At 35.0% G+C, this 23,856-nt stretch overlaps 1 protein-coding gene across 18 annotated transcripts in view; it reads right to left on the bottom strand.

The window, feature by feature from the left end:
• CFAP299 (cilia and flagella associated protein 299) overlaps positions 1-23,856 on the bottom strand; it is a 628,121-nt gene that overhangs the window by 212,785 nt on the left and 391,480 nt on the right. The gene's annotated exons all lie outside the window — the stretch shown is intronic.

The following is a 23,856-nucleotide window of genomic DNA, read 5'->3' as shown; positions in this document are numbered from 1 at the left end:
CACCTCACAAATCAAATTTAAATATCTCTTCCTGCCTAAAGCTTTAAAAGCTTTATCTGAATCCTCTCAGATAGCCTTAATCAGTCCAATCTCCGAGTGACCACAGTTTATGCTATTTATAGTTTTATTTAAGGCATATTTCATTCTACCCTGTATTTGGTTGTTTGCATGCCTTCACTCTCCTTAAATGGCAGAATGTTTTAAGTCAGTTTTATTCTTCTTGGTATCTATGCCTTGGACTCTTTACTCCAGAATCTTCCAGAATCTAACAAAGTGCCTGATACAGAGTAGAAACTTAACCAATACTTAACGAGTTGCAATGAAACACCAGAAGGGAATTCCACATGATGTATTCAGTTAATGCCACATTTTAAATTTCACAAGACAAAAAAAAATGTATATTTTGTAATGGTTAAATATTGGACTCACTTAGGCAGATCAACATAGAGTAGGCAAGGTGAATTACAAATTATTATTATTTTTTTTATCTTTATTTATTTATGATAGTCACAGAGAGAGAGAGAGAGGCAGAGGGAGATGCAGGCTCCATGCACTGGGAGCCCGGCATGGGATTCGATCCCGGGTCTCCAGGATCACGCCTTGGGCCAAAGGCAGGCGCCAAACCTCTGTGCCACCCAGGGATCCCTGAATTACAAATTATTTTCATGCCTCAAATATAAATCTAACTTTAACACTGTATCAATTTCATATTAGTATTTATACACTGTAGAGCATTCATATTTATAAAGTTCAATAAAAATCATGTTTTGTTCAGTATATAGAAGTGTAATATCTGCTTGTTAGATTGGATTTTTCATGTTGCCACTGATTCTTTTTCTTGTGACTGTTGAACAGCCTCTTTGACTTCCGGGTAAGCCATTTATACTCAAAATAGTAAACAGATACAAGGTATTATTAGCTGAAGACCTCTTACTTCTCGAGTATATCATTCAACCACTTGAGAATATGTGAAACCCCTCAGTGCTTTTCAAAAGTTGTGTTTTAGAATCATAGGTGTCATTATTCAAGTTTGGTTACTGATGATTCATCCTTCCTGAAGGGAAGAAAATGGGTGCCAATAATGCTGATAGCCCTCTGGACCTTACTTATTAAAATGCTCTCACTTGCAAAACTGAAAGTGCTAAATATATTTTTATACCCAAGACAAACAAATTGTGCACAACCAGAAATACATGTTTTTATTAAAAATTGCAGCATTGTTTTTTGAACATCAATGCTAATATTAATTTCTTTGACAAATATGTATATAGGGCAATTACAAGAAAATGATAACTAACTAGTGAAACAAATAAAAAACCTAGAATCCATTCTGATAAAGGAGAATTATGTTTGATAAACTGTATATGGAAATATTAAGTTCTTTAAAATAATGAAAGTTATCTGATAGTAGACCAGAAGTCAAGTGATGAAAAGTTGTAGGAAGGATACTACTAAATACTGAAAATAACACTAACCCAGTTATCACCCTTATTACACTATTCAGGGTTTACAGAAATGCGACATGACTCATATCTGCTTACAACTAAAATGTACACACAATTTTAACAAATTGGCTCTCCACTTAAATCAGGGAGTTAAGTAAGAATGAAACAATGGCATTAGGGTTAAAAAAAGGAAGAAAGTAATGGCTTCACAGCGATTTACAAAGTAAAATTTGATGAGATCTGTCAACATTTCAGTTGCTAGACTTCAAACACAAAATATCATTTCTAGCATGAAATAATCTTCCTGTCTATGCTGTGTGTGTGTGCACACATGTGAATGTGTGTGTGTGTGTGTGTAAAGGTGGGTGAGTGTATGTCTGAAGGTTACATAGAAATGTTAAAGTGGCATATTAGCTACAAAGACCCCACAAATGTTACAAAACTAGTCTTTGGACATTGCCAATGATTTATTATAACTATGTAGAGAGGATAAAATTCAATTACCTTAAGCACTTAAAAATGAGCAAGTTATTTCCTGTATATATTCTCTATCTGTATAAGTAAAATCTTAAGCAACAATTTAGCTAAGTCCAGAATTCTAGTGGAACATTATCCTTATGGAAGTTAAACCTATTTTCTCATTGCCTTTTGATCTCAATTGTTGTTGACATTTTAGACTATTGCAGTAATTTTAACGACTTAGCCTAATTGTTTTCCTTTGCAGGCTGTCGGGGTTTTATCTACAGTTGTTTTGAAGATTTTCTCTTTGTCCTCAGTGTAACCCATTTTCACTGAGTTGTGTCCAGGTGATGGCTAATTTTTATTTATCCTGCTGCTAACTCACTGTGCTTCTCAAGTCTTAAGATTCTTCCCTTTCATCTATTCAAAAAGTGTTTCAGCTGTTGTTTTTCCAATATTGCCTCATTGCCATTCTCTGTTTTGTCCTTCTGAAACTTACAGTTGACATATTACACCATCTCATTATTACTGTCTGTGTGTCATAACATCCTTCATAATTTTCAAGTTTTATATCTCTGTGCTGCACTTGGGGTAATTTTTCCAATTCTATATTCCAAATTCCAAATTTTCTCTTTGGTTCCTTTAATCTCTCCATTGAGATGTTTTTCTCCTTTAATTACAATGTTTTTATTTCATTTTAGAAGTTCACATTAGCTCTTTTTTTAAATAATAAATTTATTTTTTACTGGTGTTCAATTTACCAACATACAGAATAACAGCCAGTGCTCATCCCGTCAAGTGCCCCACTCAGTGCCCGTCACCCATTCACCCCCACCCCCCGCCCTCCTCCCCTTCCACCACCCCTAGTTCGTTTCCCAGAGTTAGGAGTCTTTATGTTCTGTCTCCCTTTCTGATATTTCCTACCCATTTCCTCTCCCTTCCCCTCTATTCCCTTTCACTATTATTTATATTCCCCAAATGAATGAGAACATATAATGTTTGTCCTTCTCCGATTGACTTACTTCACTCAGCATAATACCCTCCAGTTCCATCCACGTTGAAGCAAATGGTGGGTATTTGTCGCTTCTAATGGCTGAGGAATATTCCATTGTATACATAGACCACATCTTCTTTATGCATTCATCTTTCGATGGACACCGAGGCTCCTTCCACAGTTTGGCTATTGTGGACATTGCTGCTAGAAACATCGGGGTGCAGGTGTCCCGGCGTTTCATTGCATCTGAATCTTTGGGGTAAATCCCCAACAGTGCAATTGCTGGGTCACAGGGCAGGTCTATTTTTAACTCTTTGAGGAACCTCCACACAGTTTTCCGGAGTGGCTGCACCAGTTCACATTCCAACCAACAGTGTAAGACGGTTCACTTTCTCCGCATCCTCTCCAACATTTGTGGTCTCCTGCCTTGTTAATTTTCCCCATTCTCACTGGGGTAAAGTGGTATCTCATTGTGGTTTTGATTTGTATTTCCCTGATGGCAAGTGATGCAGAGCATTTTCTCATGTGCGTGTTGGCCATGTCTATGTCTTCCTCTGTGAGATTTCTCTTCATGTCTTTTGCCCATTTCATGACTGGATTGTTTGTTTCTTTGCTGTTGAGTTTAAAAAGTTCTTTATAGATCTTGGAAACTAGCCCTTTATCTGATACGTCATTTGCAAATATCTTCTCCCATTCTGTAGGTTGTCTTTTCGTTTTGTTGACTGTATCCTTTGCTGTGCAGAAGCTTCTTATCTTGATGAAGTCCCAATAGTTCATTTTTGCTTTTGTTTCTTTTTCCTTCGTGGATGTATCTTGCAAGAAGTTACTGTGGCCAAATTCAAAAAGGGTGTTGCCTGTGTCCTCCTCTAGGATTTTGATGGAATCTTATCTCACATTTAGATCTTTCATCCATTTTGAGTTTATCTTTGTGTCTGGTGCAAGAGAGTGGTCTAGTTTCATTCTTCTGCATGTGGATGTCCAATTTTCCCAGCACCATTTATTGAAGAGATTTTCTTCCAGTGGATAGATAGTCTTTCCTCCTTTATCGAATATTAGTTGATAAAGTTGAGGGTCCACTTCTGGATTCTCTATTCTGTTGAGGGTCCACTTCTGGATTCTCTATTCTGTTCCATTGATCTATGTGTCTGTTTTTGTGCCAGTACCACACTGTCTTGATGACCACAGCTTTGTAGTACAACCTGAAATCTGGCATTGTGATGCCCCAAGCTATGGTTTTCTTTTTTAAAATTCCCCTGGCTATTCGGGGTCTTTTCTGATTCCACACAAATCTTAAAATAATTTGTTCTAACTCTATGAAGAACATCCATGGTATTTTGATAGGGATTGCATTAAACGTGTAAATTGTCCTGGGTAGCATTGACATTTTCACAATATTAATTCTGCCAATCCATGAGCATGGAATATTTTCCATCTCTTTGTGTCTTCCTCAATTTCTTTCAGAAGTGTTCTATAGTTTTTAGGGTATAGATCCTTCACCTCTTTGGTTAGGTTTATTCCTAGGTATCTTATGCTTTTGGGTGCAATTGTAAATGGGATTGACTCCTTAATTTCTCTTTCTTCAGTCTCATTGTTAGTGTATAGAAATGCCACTGACTTCTGGGTATTGATTTTGTATCCTGCCACGCTGCCAAATTGCTGTATGAGTTCTAGCAATCTTGGGGTGGAGTCTTTTGGTTTTCTATGTAGAGTATCATGTCATCGGCGAAGAGGGAGAGTTTGACTTCTTCTTTGCACATTAGTTCTTTTACAAGTTAAAGTTAATATTTAATAGCATCTTGTTTCTAAAAGCCTGATTATTTTATTTTTACATCTATTTAAAAATACTGATTTTAAATTTTCAATCTAATTATCTTGAAAATTCTTGAAACTAATGCCTCAGTATATTTATGTCTACCACTTAATTGATAGTGAATTTTCTTGCTTTGATTGGTAAATCTTTATTGTGAGCTCATCTTTAGTAGCTAATGCTATTTCTTTTTTGCTAGGTGAATCATTTCCAGCCTGAGTGGTATTATTACCTATTGAGAGAAGAGGTATTATTATCTCACTGTGAAGTGAGGCGCTATCTCTCACTAAAGACAGACTTCATAATTTTTCATGCTTGAGCCTTCCTTAATGTAGAAAGAGCAAATATGGACCTCAACACAGGCAAGGCTATATATCCAGACTTAGTTTTGTTAGATGGTCTTTTCTCCTCCTCCTACCCAGAATCTGGGAAATACAAGCAGCTTTCCTGTGCCATGAGGTAGATTATCTCTAGGTCACTCTTTCACCAGATTATCTCTAAATCACCCTTGCACAGGTCACAGATTGAGTTCTCTAGGGAAAAAAAAAGAGTACTAAAAAAAATTAGAATTCAAGCTATTTGTTAGGGAGTGTTCTTGAGTTGAACACCTGTGGAAGGAAAAGGATGAAAATACAATGAGATGGTGGAAGAGGCTGAGCTATAATGCAGTTATATCAAATGCCTCTGTATACCTTATGTGTGGCTTTGGAGTTGGTATAGCTCTCTCTAGTGGTTACCCGCCAAGGAAACAGGGCCAGGCATTTGTGCCCTGGTCACTCGTTGGATGCTGGCCACCCTGAGAAAGGAGTATGGATTTAGTGAGACAGCTCTCTTTAGCCGAAATAATTTCCAAAGGGGACTGGCATCAATGGACTGTTTGCCAGTCATTCATCACAACTGGGGTAATAAGTTCTTTGTTCTTGAAAGTGAATCTAGCAGCATTACCATTCACCACAGTGGACTTAGGGCTCCAATTCTCTTCCTCAAGTGGGCTCCAAACTCTATCTCCTGTTCCTGTATGAGCAGTAAACTCATGATATCAAAACTGCAAACTATTTCTATCACACTCCACCCCCTACACCAGGGCCAGGTGCATTAATAGTTCACAAACTTCTAGTTCCTGTTTATAATTACTGGAGTCATCCAAACCAAGACATTCTTGGAAGTCCAATTACCCTTGGGACAGGAGGGCTGTTCCAGGCAAAATGGGAAGTATACTATTTATTTCGGATATCTTTCTTTCTTGTGATTTTATCCAGGAATCAACTTTTTGGTTTTTATGTTCTCCTTACACCAGAAATTTTATATATGTATAAATGTATGTCAGATGTTTTTCATGTTATTTTAGTCTACCATCTTGCAAGGAAGGAAATGTGTGTTTTTGACTTTTAAAACTGAATTTATCAGAGTTGTATCAAATGTAATAGATGCATATTCCATTATACTTTATACCAAATTAATATCCAAGACTATTTATGAAATAATTGTTTACCCATTGATTTAAAATTATTCTTTTATTATATTTGAATTCCCAATGCACATAAACATGCACACAGACATTCAAACATTAAAATCAGTTCTTATGTTATCTACTCACCTCCATTAATCTTAATTATTTCTGTATCAGTATCCCTTGGTTTGATATTTGTAGATTCATGATTCATTTTACTATCAAGATCATTCTATGCTGTGCTAACATGCGTTATAACTATTACTTAAACATTGAAGGCTGTCTGGGTGGCTCAGTCAGTTAAGCCTCTAACTCTTGATTTCAGCTCAGGTCATGATCTCAGGGTCATGAGAAAGAGCCCCAAGTCAGGAGTCTGCTTCTCTCCTTCTCCCTCTGCCCACTCCCCTCTCTGTGCATGCGTATGTGCTGTTTCTCAAATAAATAAATCTTTAACAAACAAACATTGAAATTGTCTTTAAAACTGCATAAAACTCCTGCTGGAAATTTGATTGAAACTTTACTATATAATTTAGACTTGCATATTTTTGTTATTCATCTAATTTGTCTAAATGATTTTATATTTATTGTTGAATTTTCTCTGTTGGTTATTGCAGATACAGAGGAAAATTTTTGTTTTCTTTTTGTATACCCTGTGCAGTTACCTACTTTACCGAGTCTACCTTTTGGATTTTATACCTTGGGTATTTGGATCTAAGGTGAAATGTTCCCTTTTTTTTTCCTCCCTCCATACAAATATGTCAATTTTTGAGTTTTGAATAGTGCAGCATATCACTGTAACTAGAGATTAACCATGCTGATAACAACTATAGGAAGGAATGCATGATTGTGGTTAGCAGTCTAATTCTGAGCAAAATTCCAGTGTAGTTTGGTTTACAGGAGAGTCCTCCTATATTTTCCTTTGTATAAAAACAAAGACCACAATGGTGACCACCCAGAAGGAAAGGACTTGCTGCTAGAAGGATATGAAAAAAGAGAAAAGGCTTGCTTAAACACATGTTCTTGTTTATATTCTACTTAGACAAACTTAAATTGAGATTTTAAAATAAAATGCAGTTTCTATCTGACTTACATATTTCGAAAACATCTGCTGTGAGACAATAATACCAATTAAATACACGCCTACTACCATCAGAGGAACTTTTAAAGTGATAATCCTCAGATAAATGAATTACTATTGAAATGAGTATGGAAGCAGGAAAAAAGAATTAAATACATGCATAACAATTTATCAAAGAAACAGTAATGTGTCCATCACAAGTTACCTATTTCTTTTGAGAATTCAGCATTCTAGTTACCCTGATATTTTTTCAGTTCTCCCAAGATACCATCATTTCTCTTGGTTCTGGGGCATTTCATGCTACCTTCCTTCCCCTACTTCTCTCCCCATCCATCACATGTGCCTCTCCATCAGGTTTTGATGTCTCCTTGCCTAGAAAGGCTTCATTGATGAACTCTTTTAAAGGACCTCAACTATTCCCTCCCATTTTTTACCTGCACTTCTTCTTACACTTCTATTCTAATTGCTACTTGTATTTTTGTTCCTGAAAAAAACTGAATTTTGAGGAGAGGGGAGCATTCTTTTTTAAAATTTCATCTTCAACAATTAACAAAGAGCCGGGCAAGTGGTAAGTGTCTATTAAATAACTATAGGCTAAATGGATGAATATATAAATGATTTTTAAAATACCAGCATGATACCTGTATATTACGTCAACCTGGCTAAGCTGAAAAGTGTTCCTCAGAATCCCCCTTCCTATACAGTTTCTGGCTAAAGTCAGGCAAAAGAGACATATGCAGGTTCGAAAACTGGAAATTAAACAGTGGACATTGCACTCTGAACGCCATTGTGGTTGAATGTGGTGGAAGTAGGTGCAAAGAGACTGGTGGGTCCCAGTCTGTCCATGTTCTCCTTTGCTCTGTGTCCAGCTCTCCTTCCTTCCAGACTCCCGGTTACTCCTCAGCTTCTTCCACAGTTGCATTAGGTCTCATAATGAGTCCATTATTCCATAAGCACCACACTAGTTGTGCTTTTCTGATAAAACTCTGATATGAAGAGTAATAGCCACTATTTCTCCCTTTCAGATTACCTCCTGGTGTGTTGAAAATTATAAAGATTAAAAAATTAAGGTTATTGATTTTCTATGAAAATCAGTAGAAAAAAAAAACTGAACCAATTTGGAAATTAAGAAGAAAACAGCCTATCCTTACGAAGAGTTTATGAAGTCCATAAAATTGACTAAATCAGGGTAAGCTAAGTAAACAAATATTTTTCTCCAGCCTTGGACACATATCTTAGATTTGTGAAGAGGCTGTCTGCAGCTGTGTGCAAACTTACCCATAACATAATCCAAAACATTAAAATAAAAAAAAGAATCTAGATATATTTAAATAAAATAATATCTTTAAATAAAATATTATTTTATTTAAATATATTATATATAAAGTTTAAAGAGATTAGGTCCACATTGAGGTAAATAGAGTTATGGAAAATCAGGAATAAAATATGGAATAAAGTCATGGAATTAATTAGGTTACTAAATAAATTCAGTGCAAAAGTTATGTAAATCATTGTTATTTCTATTTCTTTTAAATCCCTGCAACTCTGACTTCAAATAATTCCACTTTGTGATGTTTACTGGAAAATCTGTCTCTAACAACAAGAACAATAAAATAATCCCATAAAGAAATAAAATAATGGTGCCAAAATTGCATTGGATATATAATAGTCAATACTATTAATTTGATCTTTTTTCTCCCTATTTCTTAACATTGATGAGAACAGTGGATTAAAGGAGAAAAACAAAACAAAACAAAACAAATAAAACCAAAGACAACTTTGCTCATTTTTTTTTCCTCCGTGGAATTTAAGCACAACCAAAATCATAACTGCCCTGTGCTCAAAAGGAGTACAGAATAAAGCTCTAACAATAAAGATGGAATAAAGGAGTACAGAATAAAGCTCTAGCTATAAAGATGGAATTCAACATTTTCTCTTTAATCAGATTGCAAACTATCACTTTAAATATTTTCCCTCATAACTTTCCCTAACCCATATTTGGCCATGTAGGTATTGTCTACGTACTATATTAACTGTTAGATTGTGAGTACTTTTAGAACTACGCCTATGCATTCACCAACTTTGAATCCTTTTCAGAACCTAACAGAGTGCCTGGCACATAAAAGGCATTTAAAAAGATTTATTGAATTAAAGTGATTTGAACCATGCGGGGAAAAAAAAAAAAGTTCAGGAAGTTTTAGGCATGGATAGGATGCAATTCAAGTTTTATGTCTTTTTACAGTCATGATTCTTATTTTTTTTAAATATAAATATATTTTTCAAAATAATTTCAGTGAACTTCACTAATTCTTTTCCAGAGTTAATTTTAAGAATAAGAACCCAAGATGGTACAGAAAACATCAATAATGCCTTCATGCTATTTTAATATTTAGAAGATTGTAAGAATTCCTTTTGGCCAATACAATTTGCTCTGATTTTACCCACATTTGAGAAAGCTTACCTTTGCTTTCTGGCCATCTTTGACATATAATTCTCTCTGTTTTGCTAGACTTAGTACATATATCATGTTTATATGACCAATATGCATTTTTTGGCAATCAAAGTAAAACACTTTGGAAAGGGTGATGGTGTTCCATCTGTATTATCATTTAAACCCCTAAACTTCTGTCATTTAGACATCTTTTATTATTATTCCTGTTAGTTCATATTATGAATATGTTATGAAACATAAGTACATGAGGAAACATCAGTTTACTATATCTGAGACTGGGAAAATAAGAAACTGATTCTTAATAGTGAAATAATATCCATATTAACCTGCTAATATCTAATACTAGATTAGCAAACCAAAGAAAAGGAATCAGCTCTTGTAAGAGACTATATAGAAGCTTTCAGGATAGAAGCATTATCTTGACATAAGAAAGACTATAAAGGAATATACATTTGGTATAACTAAGTGAGCTATCAGTAAATGTTTTAAAAAATCAATATAAATTAAAGTAACACATTTCCTACTGAAATATTGGTGAAACATTGTTATTCTCATTAGTGATGAATCCAATTATAGGCATGAGAAAAATAATTCTAAAATTATTTTTTACTGAATATCGAATGTAAAACAACCCTTTGGGTAATAAAATATTTTAAAAACTAAACTTTCAATAAATATCTGATATTTTGTTTCTAATTATAATTCTGCATTACAAATAAATTCCTTCCAATGCCTCTTAAGTGAGATAATGAAGAGAGATTATAAAAATGACTTACTGGAACACAGGAACCACCAAACATTGATAGGTTATGAGAGTAGAAAAATAGTACTGATTTCTATGTGTGGTTTGAGTAATCATTCTCATTATCTTTTTTTTAAGATTAAAAAAAATTTTATTCTAGAAAGAGAGAGAGGGAGCATGCTCTGTAGGAGAGGCAGAGGGAAAGCGAGAGAGAGAGACTCTCAAGCAGACTGCACTGAACACAGAGCCTGATGTGGGGCTGGATCTCATGACCCCAAGATAATGACCTCAGCTGAAACCAAGAGTCAGATGCTTAACCAATTGAGCCACCCAGGCACCCCAATTATTCTCATTATTTTAAAACTATTCTTCACATGAAATGATTAAATGATTAAAACTCCAACCATGTGTGCATCCTGGGGAGGTATTAGTTGTATATAACCACAAATGTTAAATGCAATATTTTGTAAATAGCCAATATATTTTAGGAAGTCATGAATTCTACGATAACAATGACAATATCCATCCCTTTGCATCATCTACTGTTTAGCACGCTTCTTTCTCTGTGAAATATTCTAGATCTTGATCAATCTAGACACTTCATATACAGCAGAGATCAGCAAGCCTTTCCTGTAAATTGCCAGATAGTATTTTAGGCTTTGCTGGCCATATAGTTCTCCAGCAACTACTCAACTCTGCCATTGTAGTGGAAAGCAGCCATAAATAATTCCAAAAATAAATGAGTGTGGCTGTATTTAAATAAAACTTTATTTATGGACACTGAAATCTAAATGTCAAATCATTTTCATGTGTCATGAATATTATTCTTCTTTGATTAAAAATAAATCATTCAACAAATGTAAAAATCATTCCTAGCTCCTGAGTATACAAAAATAAGTGGTGGGCTGGATTTGGCCTATGGGTCATAGTTTGTCAACTCCTGATATAGGGTATAGAGGTGCCCGTCAACTGATTCCAGTTGCTGGATAACAATCTTAAATTTACAGACAAACATAAAAAACTAATAAGCTTAAATACATTTCTATAGTTAGAGGATAAACCATAATAAGTTTATATAAAGACAAGTAGAAGCAGTGACACTGTACAAAGGCAACCAGACAAGAATGTGAACTACAACTCCTTCATAGAGAAAAGAAAAAAATGGGAAAATGTGGGGGGACGAAAAGAAAACAAAACCCAAAACCTCATAAAGTCACGCAGATGAATCTATCATGCTATTTGATTTTCTGTTGGAGAACTATTATAATTTATTCAAGATAAGCATACTTTTTAAATATTTAAACTATACAAACCACAAAGCAGAAGCATATTGGTTCCCTTTGAAAACATAAAATTCTGGTGGACAAGAAGGATTCTAAAAGAGGACATGGGTTTTTCCCCTCATTCCGCAGACTTGGGTAACTGATATTTTCTTGAAGGTGGAGAGAGCAGACTCCACACAATATAGTTCTCAGATATATCTAATGAGAGAGACTATGGACAGAATGGTAGAACCGCCCTAAAATGTAGATTAGTCCTTTGTTACCAAAAGCACCAAAGGAAAGAGAAAGACCCCTCTGAGTCAGTCTTTTTAATTTACTCTTGTTAAAGTACAAAAATAATTGCTAGTAAAATGAATTAAGCAGATACTTTTGCTAGCCACAGAGTTCTAATGAAAACTGAACTGCTTATTGCACAAGAATTACAGCTTAGGAAGGGAGCCTTTAAATTCCTTAAGCCATGACAAAGACCTATCGAAGATGTACCATTAATTGGATTATGTTGGATTTACACTTCCCACTCAGTTCAACTTCTACTTTTATTATCCACTTATCACCCTGAAGAGTAAAGGGTGAACTTAATAACTGAATGATAGTCTAAGTATTTGTTCTACATGATTTATGGTCCTTTAATTTCATTCCCAAAATACTTTGTCATAATATGTAATTAAGAAAATATTGAAGAATGGCTTCAAAAATCCATCAAATGAAGTGGAAAGAAATATTAAATTTTAATGTCTTACAACAGCTTAACCCTTCTCATTTATGATTTTTGTTCTTACAGCAGACTCCAAAGTAGCCATTTTTTTCATTTAACCTAATGCCTATGGCTGTACTCATTTCTCTTAAAAAGCAGACCAAATACCATCCCATCTTTATATTAAGCAATCAGACAAAAATAGGGAAATATCACTGCCCACTTACCTACCTCTTGTCTACTATCGACTGTACTCTATCTCTTTGTTCTATTATAGACTCTATCTCATTTGATTATTATTCTGAGAAAAATCTCAGAATGCTCTGATCTCTAAGACCAAGATTCCTGTTGCCTCTTGATAATCAAGGACTTAAAAATAAATAATCTGGTTCCACACAGAAAGTAGAAGGAAGGAAAGTGTACTGCTGCTACCCTTCAATAAGCTCTACAACCATTTGCAAACAGGCAACTTTTCTTGATCTCAACAGAGAGCTGAAGTTACAGACTAACATGAAATATAAGGCAGTGGTCATGTCCACAGACAGAATGCAAGCACTTGCTTATCTGGAATAGATACCAAAGAACATCTGGATGAAGAACTCAGTTGAAAGTCCTAACAAATTTCTGTAGGCTAACTGTGGTATATGAAGAGAATATAGAATGGTTGAGATTCACAGACACAAGGGAAATTCATACCAGCTCTCAGTATCTTTTCTCAGAAAAAGACCAATCTTTTCTCAGTATCTTTCATGACCAATGAGTCATGAAAGAGCCTCTTAAAAGGTATAGGCTTATTCATGTCTAAGAGCAACCACTTTTAGAAAAGGCACAGATCTGGCCCAGATCCTTCCCCTCATTTTTATTCATGGGGAGAAAAACAGTCTTAAAAGAGTGGGGGAATCACAACACACAGTATTACACATAGGGACCTTATGAAAACTCATCACAACAGGTGAAGGGAACTATACACACACACACTTGGGGGAGAAGGAAATGTACATGCAGTCCTAAATCTGGGATTGGGACGGGATCAATACTCATTACAAAATGTTTGCCTAAGACTAGGTATTAATCAGCACAACAAAAAATGTCTCTGCCCCCCACCCACAGTAGAATTGAAAGCATTGAGAAACAGCAGTCTTCCTGCTTTTGAGAGAGGGACAAAAGCTTGTAGGAAAACATTCTAAGGCACCAAGCAAAGAGAATACCTAAAGCTGAGGGCAGAGCAGCCTAAAATATATACACTAGAACAGAAAAAAAGGATGAAAATCAACAGTCCTAAGCATTCATTGCAGAGAGACAGAAAAACAACAAAATAATGAAGAAAAATATAATGAAGGGAATATAAAAGAAAAAAAGCGATAGACAGGAACCTTGAAAACAAGTTTGAATCTTTAATAATAACATAAAATATTCCCAAGTGTACTGATCCAAAAAAAAGGAAAGAAAGAATAAAAGCATTAAAAAACCCAATACCAAAAATGAAAAAGGAACATTACTTCAGATCATACAGACTTTAAAAAGATCATATGCCAATAAATTGGAAAATCTGTGAAGATATAAAATTCCCAGAAAAGCACATCCTACTAAATTGACATAAGAAGAAAATAATTTCCTTAAATCCATAATGGCTTTATTCAAATCAACAGACACAAATCTTCTGAAACTATTAGAACTTATAAATGAATTCAGTAAAGTTGCAGGATACAAAATTAATATACAAATATCTCTTGTGTTTCTATACACTAATAACCAATTTTATTGATTTGAGCCCACTAGAAACATCTGAGGTTAGAAGGGAATATTCTTTTTTTTTTTTTTAAATATTTTATTTATTCATGAGAGACACAGAGAGAGAGGCAGAGACATAGGCAGAGGGAGAAGCAGGCTTCATGCAGGGAGCCTGACATGGGACTCGATCCTGGGACCCCAGGATCAGGCCCTGGGCAGAAAGCGGTGCTAAACCACTGAGCCACCCGGGCTGCCCAAGGGAATATTCTTAATCTAATAAAGAAGATCAACAAAAAACATCTAAGCAAATCTCATACTTAGTGGAACAAGATATGGATGTAAACCATTGACGCTCTATTCAAACTATAGTGGACAGCCTCATCAATGAAATAAAGAAAAAAAGGAAGAAAGAAAGCAACATCTATGAGTCTTAGAAGGAAAAAATATAGTTTATTTGTACATAAGATAATTATGCATATAGAAAATGCAAAGGAAAAATTTTTTAGAGTAAATAAGTGAGTTTAACCATTTGGTTTGATAATCAAGATTTAAAAAATCAATTCATACTTCTATTTGTCAACTACAGAGTTAAGAAAATAACACTTTCATGTTACAATTTATAATAAATAATAACAACATTAAACACTAAGGAATAAATCTAATAAACACTTTACAACATTATCTTGAGGAACTAAGTAAATCCTAAATAAATGGTAGGACATATCATATTTATGAATTTAAAGAGCCACTTTTTATATGCCCCAATTTTCTCTAAATTGTTCTATAGAGCCAGCAAAATTCCAAATTCCATCAGATTTTTCTTGTGTGAAAATTGATAAAGTGATTGCAAAATGATCATGGATATGCAAAGGTTAAACAGCCAAGACAACCTTAAAGAACGAGATTGGAGGATTTACTTTGTTTAGTATCAGGACTTATCATAAGCCTAAATTAATTCAGACGGTGTGTTTGTGCAAGGACAGGCAACAGATCAATGGAATAGAGAAGAAAGTAGAGAAACAGACCTATAATACAAAATCATCTCATTTACAAGAAAGGTGCCTCAAGTACAGAGGAGAAAGTGCAGTTGTTTATTAATAAATGGTCCCATATTCAAGGAATATCCATTAAATGGAAATAATAAAATCTAACCTCCCTCATGTTATATCCCAAAACCCATTCTAAGGTTGATAAACATAAAAAGGGGAGGTAAAGTGAGATAACCTGAGAGAATATTTCCACATCATTAGGACAGGGAAACATTGCTTAAACAAGATGGGAAAATGTCACTAACCATAAAAAAAATTGATAAATTGGACTACAATTATATTGGGAGTTTTTGTTGATCAAAGACACCATTAAAAAAATGAAAACACAAGCCATACAGTAGAGATGACAGTTTTCTTAAAGCTCTAATGCACTGCCACAAACCTAATGAATTAAAGCAACAGAAAGATATTCCTTCACAGTTCTGGATGACTAGAGTCTGAGACTAGTATGATGGGACCAAAATCAAAGTGTTACCAAGTCCTTAAGGGAAAATCTGTTCTTACCTCTTCCAGCTTCTGATGGTTGCATCAATGGAGGCTCTAAGTGCCTGTTGCCTTATCTTTTATGCCTTTGCCAAATCTCCCTCTGCATTTGTCTTAAAATGTGCATATGACCGCATTTACAGTCCACAGAGATAAATCAGGATAATCTCTCCATCTCAAAATCCTTAATTTTATCACATCCATTTTTTTTTTTTTACCATATTAGGTGACATTTATAGATTCCAGGGATTAAGACCAGACATAGTTAGGGGGCCATTATTCAGCCTATCACAATGTAACCAACAAAGGACTCAAACCTAAATTATATAAAGAACTTTGAGAAGTCAACAAAAGAAAGGCAATCCAAAAAAAAGTAAACACACAACTTCATAAAACAAGATAACCAAATGGCCAATAAACACATGAAATAATGGCGATAATGGCTAACTCCTTTAGGAATCATCAAATTCAAATGCAAAATGCAAAATTCAAATGCAAAATCAAAACAGAATGGCTAACATGGAAACTGACAGATCTCAAATTTTGCTGACACTACAGAACAACTACAAGCCTCACACACTCCAGATGGAAGCATGAACTGTTAAAACTATTGTGGAGAATTGTTGGCATCTTCCACTAAATGAGAAGCTTATGGCAATATACACATAAGTCCACCAAAAGACAAATCAATGTTCACAGCAGCATGATTCATAATAGCCCAAGGCTGGAAATCAATTCAAATGTCTTTCAATTGCATCATGAAAAAATAAATCATGCTGCATTTTATACAATGGTATTCTATTTGTAAAAGTTCTTCTAGTGCTCTATCCATATCTCCTTGTATCCCTTTGCCATCTTTGTAAGGTGTGCTTTCATTTTCAACCAGCCAATACCTGCATCTCTAGATCAGAAGGCTGTCTTTAGATTGCAGGAATCTAATTTACTTTGTACACGGAGAGCCTGAAGTGCCTGAAAATTTATGTACCTTATTGGCGACCCTTAAGAGTGACAGATTCAAAAGTAAGTTTCCCAGCTCCTTTACTCTTGATCCAGACACCTCTGATTTGAAGTTACATCCTGCCCAGAGCTCCCCTGTGAGATTGGACAAGCATCCCTCCTGAGAACTTTACTTTATATCATACCTATTTTGCTTGCCCTCCAATAGTCCTGGTCCCACTTCCACAGTACCCTAGAATTTTTCCCCTGAGCTTTTGTTAGGAATGATAAAATCACTTTAACACAGACTGTTGCCTCAGGTTTTGCTTGTGGAAGTACAGTTTAAGACATTTTCAAACATGAAAATGAACACAGTACTGCTACACAATGACATGAATGGATCCCACAGCAAAAATATTGAGCAAAATATGCCAAACAGAAAAGAATACACACAGAATGGTTTATTTATATAAAGTTCAATACCAAGAAAAGCTAACCTATATAGTCAGAAGTCAGGATATTGGTACCCTTTGCAGAGGATTAAAAAGAAGATGATGCATTGGTGATGAAAAGGGTAAAAGGAGTGCTTCTAGGATACTGATGGTATTTTACTCCTTAGTCTTGGTAGTACTTCTGTAGATATATTCATTTTGCGACACCCTGAGCCACAGTTTTGGGATTTGTGCATTTTCCTATATTTAACAGAACATTTAAATAAAGATCTAAAAAATTAGCAGTCACATATTTAAATAGAATAATAGCTATAGCATGGTCAAAGCTATAAAGCTATCCATGACTCCTCTATTTTTTTATGTATATTACAGAAAATACAAATTTAAAATTTAGGACTATAGATGATTACTTAATATATAACCAAGTAATTGAATCACACCTCAATCATAACTAATTATTCAAATCAAAATAATAAGTTAGATGCACATGTAAACTCTGAGATAAAAGAATGACTTTAGGCAGTGATGTAATTTAGACACACTTACTTTGCTAGCCTGCCATGTTGCCTAAAATTAACCCTAATGACACTCTTAGAAAGCTCTTAATGTCAACTTCAGTTGCACTATGAATTATTATCTCAGTTGTGTAATAGAACTGAGACATAGATAACAGATTTAGATACAGGAGAAAGTATAGATGTTGGAAAGCCAGGTACTAGAGATAATGGGCTTCCATGTTTAGGGTTGCCTGGTTCCTCTGGGCCAGAAGTGATAAAGGGGAAGCAAAGACAATTTGCGGCTACTTAATAATTTTGGTTAATGAAATTACAACTTCATTACCATTAACATTAGCATTCTTGTCATAACCTTCAACTTTGACGTCATCAGTATAAACTACTTAAGTACTTCATATCCTTAAGCAAAGGCTCTAGATTAAGTCAAAGTATATATTACTTAAACAAAACCTATTAGATTTTATCTTTTTGGATTTACTTCTTTAAGATGTTGAAAATGGGCTTTCCCCACCGAAAAATAATGACAGATGCATTTCTTTAAGTTGTACTTGGTATCCGATTTTATAGAAACATTGTTTGTTATTCGACAGACTGGGTGGCTCATAAACAACATGAATTTATTTCTCACAGTTCTGGATCTGAAGCCCAACATCAAGGCACTGGCAGATTCAGCGTCTAATTTTTTTTTTAATTTTTATTTATTTATGATAGTCACAGACAGAGAGAGAGAGAGAGGCAGAGACATAGGCAGAGGGAGAAGCAGGCTCCATGCACCGGGAGCCCGATGTGGGATTCGATCCCGGGTCTCCAGGATCACGCCCTGGGCCAAAGACAGGCGCTAAACCGCTGCGCCACCCAGGGATCCCTGTTAATTTTTTTAAATCTAAGCATATAAGTAATGAACTTTTGTTTTCATTTTAAACTAAACCTATCTCATTCTTTTGCAAGTTCTTACTCCAGAAGTAGCAAAGAAATAAAACTACAGAGAAATGTTTTAGGGCACATACATTTGGAAATAATTTTGGGAAATAACCCATGTAAATACTTATAACTAAAATGATCCTTAGTACGGAATATTTCTTTGAATAGAATGTTAATGCAAAGGGCTTGGCATGTTTCAACGTTTCTCCTGCATAAATAGTGACTAAGAATATTATACATAGCTTGCTTCCTGAAAAATTAATCCTACTTATACATATGACATTATATATTCAATACATCAAAAATTGACTGAAAATGCTCAGAACCCTAAAATTCAAACCTGTCATCCTGTGATGACATACATATGGATTTAAGAATATATACTCCCTCAGGGTGCCTGGGTGGTACATTTGGTTAAGCATCCAACTTTTGGTTTCAGCCAGGTCTGATCTCAGGGTCATAAGATCAAGCCCCACACTGGGCTCTGCACTCAGAGTGGGATCTGCTTGAATTTCTCTCTCCCTCTGCCCCTACCTCCTACTTCTAAAATACATAAGTAAATCTTTTAAAAAAAAAAAAGGAGTAAATATCCTTTATGTATCTAAAATACATAAGTAAATCTTAAAAAAAAAAAAAAAAGGATATATACTCCTTTTACCAGAACCTATCCCAAATTTCTTTGGCTAGAATTAATTTTTCCACTCTTTATATTCTAATTTGCCAAAAAATCCACTACATAAATTTGAATGTGTCCCCTAAAATTCATATGCTGAACTCCTAACTCCAGTACCTCAAAATGCAATTGTATTGAGATATGGGGACCTACAAGAGAGATTAAGTTAAAATGAGGTCATATGGGTAAGCCCCGATGGTGTCCTTATAAGAAGAGGCAATTAAAACATGAGTCCACAGATGGAAAACCACATGAGGACATCAGAGGAAGAAGGCCATCCAAAACCCAGGCTGGGGAGAAGCCTTAGAAGAAATCAACCCTGCTGACACCTTGATCTTGGACTCCTAGCCTTAAGAGTTGTAAAAAGAGAAATTTCTGTTTTTTGAAGCTGGCAGCCCTACCAAACTGAGTACATAATACACTGTCTCCGGGTAGAGATCACTGTACACAGGAATATTTTAGACACTGGAGAGCAGGGATCTCATTCTCTTCTTTTTATTCTACTTCTCCCTCTTCCTGTCTTTTCTTTCTCTTTTTGCCCTTCCTTTTCTACCTCTTCTTCCACTTCTTTTTCATGGTGTCTCTCACTATCCCTGTTTGTCAATGAAGTTTTTAATGAATAAAAATTTGTGAATGGCAACTTTGATATATAGAGAAGAAAAAGTAGAGAAAATAGTGGAGATACTATAGGGAAAATAGAAGTAATATTAACCTGAAATTTCCAATGAATAAATTTTAAAAGATAAGAAAATTAGAAAGGCAGTATCTCTCTTTTGAACAAAGCTCCTCACTTACTTCAACTTTCTTACTCTGAAGGCATGCTATTCGATAGACTTCCTGTTTGGAAATTTATCATGCTGCATGGAATCCTGGCTTTTTCCTCTCTCCCAAGTTGACAAGTAAAAGGTGCACCAAACTCCTGAAACTCTGAACATGGAATTAACTTGCAATATTCTTTATGATTTTGTCTTTCTTAAAGAATAGTTGAAGCAGAGCCTAGCATAATCCAAAGCACATTTTGTTTCTGATGTATGCACTACATGATCAAACCAAGATATTGTCAAAGTAACTCACACATGGGCTGCAACTTTCAACATGACTTAAATCAAACATGAAGTCTGTTCCATAAATAACACTAATGGCTCTAAGCCCATGAGATAATGAAGAAAGAATATAATTAATGATCACTGTGTTTTCTTATCTGATAGACAGATTCACTTTCACTGGTGTTGAAAAATTATGGCTCAGTTCCAAGATCATAAAGCCACAGGTGGATTCCTATAATACAGGATTTATAATTCCCATTCACAGATTTCATTGTTACCGTGTATGTAATGAACTTGAAAATGGCATTATTACACACAGAACCCAACAATTATACTTTCTTATACATCAGAATGCTACAAAGTTCAATGGTGACTTGAGTACTAGGAGTAGAATCCTCTTACCACTTAAGTATACAAAGCACTTAGCAATTTATGATCTAAATTTGTCAAAACATGTTATAAATACTTTAAAGTGCTAGCCTTTTTTTTTAAAAAAAAGATTTTATTTATTTATTCATGAGAGACACAGAGAGAGAGGCAGAGACACAGGCAGAGGAAGAAGCAGGCTCCATGCAGGTAGCCTGATGTGGGACTTGATCCCAGGACTCCAGGATCATGCCCTGGGCTGAAGGCAGCACTAAACCGCTGAGCCACCAGAGCTGCCCAAGTGCTAGCCTTTTTAAAAAAATATTACTATTTTCAAATATAATTCTACAAGGGTGGTAGAGAGACTTTTTATAATACCATTTTATATGGTTTGAATTATTTATCAAGTATTTGCATAACTTAAACACTATTAGAAATATTAAATTTAAAAAAATAAGTCTTGCCATATGTCAGATTTAAAATATATTTTATAGTACAGGCAAGAACTTAAAATGAAAGATTTATATTCCAAAATTTTACTTTAGTAATTGCTAAGATTTATTCATTTCTTACCAAGTGTAAGGTACTAGGAGTGCTTTCTTTTTAGTCCTTACAACAGGCTTATAAAATATTTTCTTTATTTCTATATTATACACGAGGAAACCAAAACAAGGAGCCTGAATAGCTTTTATGTGGTGTGATGCAGTCAATACCAGACTGCAGAATCCAAAGCTTTGTATCTAATACTCAGCACTGCCCTGCAATTACTGAACAGCATGTAGCATTATCCCAAACTACTCAAGAAATACCTTAAAATAAATGGATGAATGTTCTCTACCTCTTTAATGGCATGTAAATAGATCTCAAGCATATATGCCTGTATAAATGTTGCCTATTAGTCAAAGTGGAACAGTTAAAAAGGAAAAAAATCCTATCATTCTACAGAGAAAGTTAAATAATTAAATTAAATAGGAAGTTACTGTGGCATTCATAGTGCTGCATTATGTATGTGGACAGAAGTTTACCTATAGTATTGGACCTCAAATTTTTGCCAAAAGAAAAGAAATAAACCTGCTCATTGTTGTTGTATGGCAAAGAATGCACAGGCAAATGACCAGAACATATAATCTTTCCAAGAGGGCAAAACCAGTCCCCAGGCCTATAAGCAAATAGTGGAAGATATTTTGCGGTGCATATTGATTAGAACAGATTTCCTTAGTGACATAATAAAGAAAAACACTGCACTGAAAATGAATTTTTATTTATTAAAAAAATTTTTTTAGGGCAGCCCCCGTGGCCCAGCGGCTTGGCGCTGCCTTCAGCCCAGGGTGTGATCCTGGAGACCCAGGATTGAGTCCCACGTTGGGTTCCCTGCCTGGAGCCTGCTTCTCCCTCTGCCTGTGTCTCTGCCTCTCTCTCTCTCTCTCTCTCTCTCTCTGTCATGAATAAATAAATAAATAATCTTTAAAAAATTGTTTTAAGATATTTTATTTATTTATTTGAGATAGTGAGAGAAAGCATGAGTGGGAGGAGGGGCAGAGGAAGAGGGAGTAGTAGCAGACTCCCCGCTGAGCTGAGCTGGATCCCAGGATGGAGATCATGACCTGAGCTGAAGTCAGACGTTTAACTGACTGGGCCATCCAGATGCCCTGGTACTTAAAATGAATTTGAACAAATTCACAAACAGCATTAGTGATAAACATCTAAACCCCCCAAAATGATACTTTGTTATAAATGGAAATGTGGAAAAGAATACCATGATACATTTTATTCATTCAAAAAAAACATATTGAACTGCTACTAAGTGCCAAAAAGAGTATGTTGTTGTTGTTTTTTTTTTTTTTAAAAGATTTTATTTATTTATTCATGAGAGATGCACAGAGAGAGAGGCAGACATAGGCAAAGGGAGAAGAAGCAGGCTCCCCTCAGGGAGCTGGATGTGGGACTCAATCCCTGAACTCCAGGATTACGCCCTGAGTGGAAAGCAGAGCTAAACCACTGAGCCATCCAGGCATCCCAAGAAGAGTATGTTTTCATGGAGTTTACAATCTGATAGAGAAGACTTTTATCTAGGAGAGTGAGAAGAGATGAGGCTGAAGAAGTCAGCAAGACTAAATCATGTCTGATTGTTTAAGACATTTCAAGGGATTAAGGAACGTATATTACCCAAAGTGCCTGGGAAATCACTGAAGGCAGTTAAGCAAGGGAATGACAAGTTAATATTTGCATTCAAAATAGAAACTCTTCAATGTGAAGAAGGATTGGAGTTACAGAGTAAATGTAAGGGGACTAATTAAAGACTTGTTGGTGTCATCTATCTATGATGTGAGAATCACTTGAAAAAGAGAAACATTTAATAACTAAAAAGGTAGGATTAGGTAACTTAGTAAACAGGGGATGATAAAGAAAAGGTGAGTGTGAAGGATGATTCCCTTGAACCTTGATTCAAGGATGTATGGTGATACGATTTACCTAGCTAGGGAACCCTCGAGAGTGGTGGAGAACTTATGAGTTCACTTTTGGTCATGTTTGATTTCAAGTACAAAATTAATGAGTTCAATAATTTGGTCATGTTTGATTTCAGAACTTTACTATATAATTACATATCTCCAATATATACATATGTCCAATAATGGAAAAGATGAACAAATTGGATACATTCATTTGGGGGAAATTCTGTTCACTGGAAAATCATTTAAAAAAATTGACATAAGCTATAGGATGAGAAATGATATTTACAATCCATATGACTGACAGAAGGATCAAATACAATGTAAAGACCACTTAAAAATCAACAAGCAAAAGAAAATCAAATAAAATAACAAAAACAACAAAAACCTGGCAACCACCTCCACAAATTCACAAAATAGATATCCAAGTGGCCAGTAAACATATGAGAAAGTTGTCAACCCCATCATAAATCAGAAAAATGTACATTAATACCATAATGTAGTTCCTCTACAAACCCACCAGGATGGCTAAAAAAAGATATCAATTCCAAGTTTTGGTAAGGTTAAAAAGCAACTAGAAGTCTCACACACTTCCAGTGGCATATAAAATGTTAAAAATACTATGGAGAACTATTAATATTTTCTACTGAAAATAACATGGCCCATGGCCCGGCAATTCTGCTAGTTATACTTCCTACAGTAATGTATGCACAAGTTCACCATAAAAGAATGTTCATAGCAGCATTATTTATAATGGCCCAAATTGGAAACAACTCTAATGCCTGGTGTTTCTCTATCTTTTCCTGATCCTAATATTTCTCTTACAAAGT

The sequence above is a fragment of the Canis lupus genome, chromosome 33, assembly GCF_048164855.1.
Source record: "Canis lupus baileyi chromosome 33, mCanLup2.hap1, whole genome shotgun sequence".
In the NCBI taxonomy this organism is placed as follows: Eukaryota; Metazoa; Chordata; class Mammalia; order Carnivora; family Canidae; genus Canis; species Canis lupus.
Note: the sequence above shows the minus strand (reverse complement) of the source record. Positions and strands in the feature narration are given on the sequence as shown.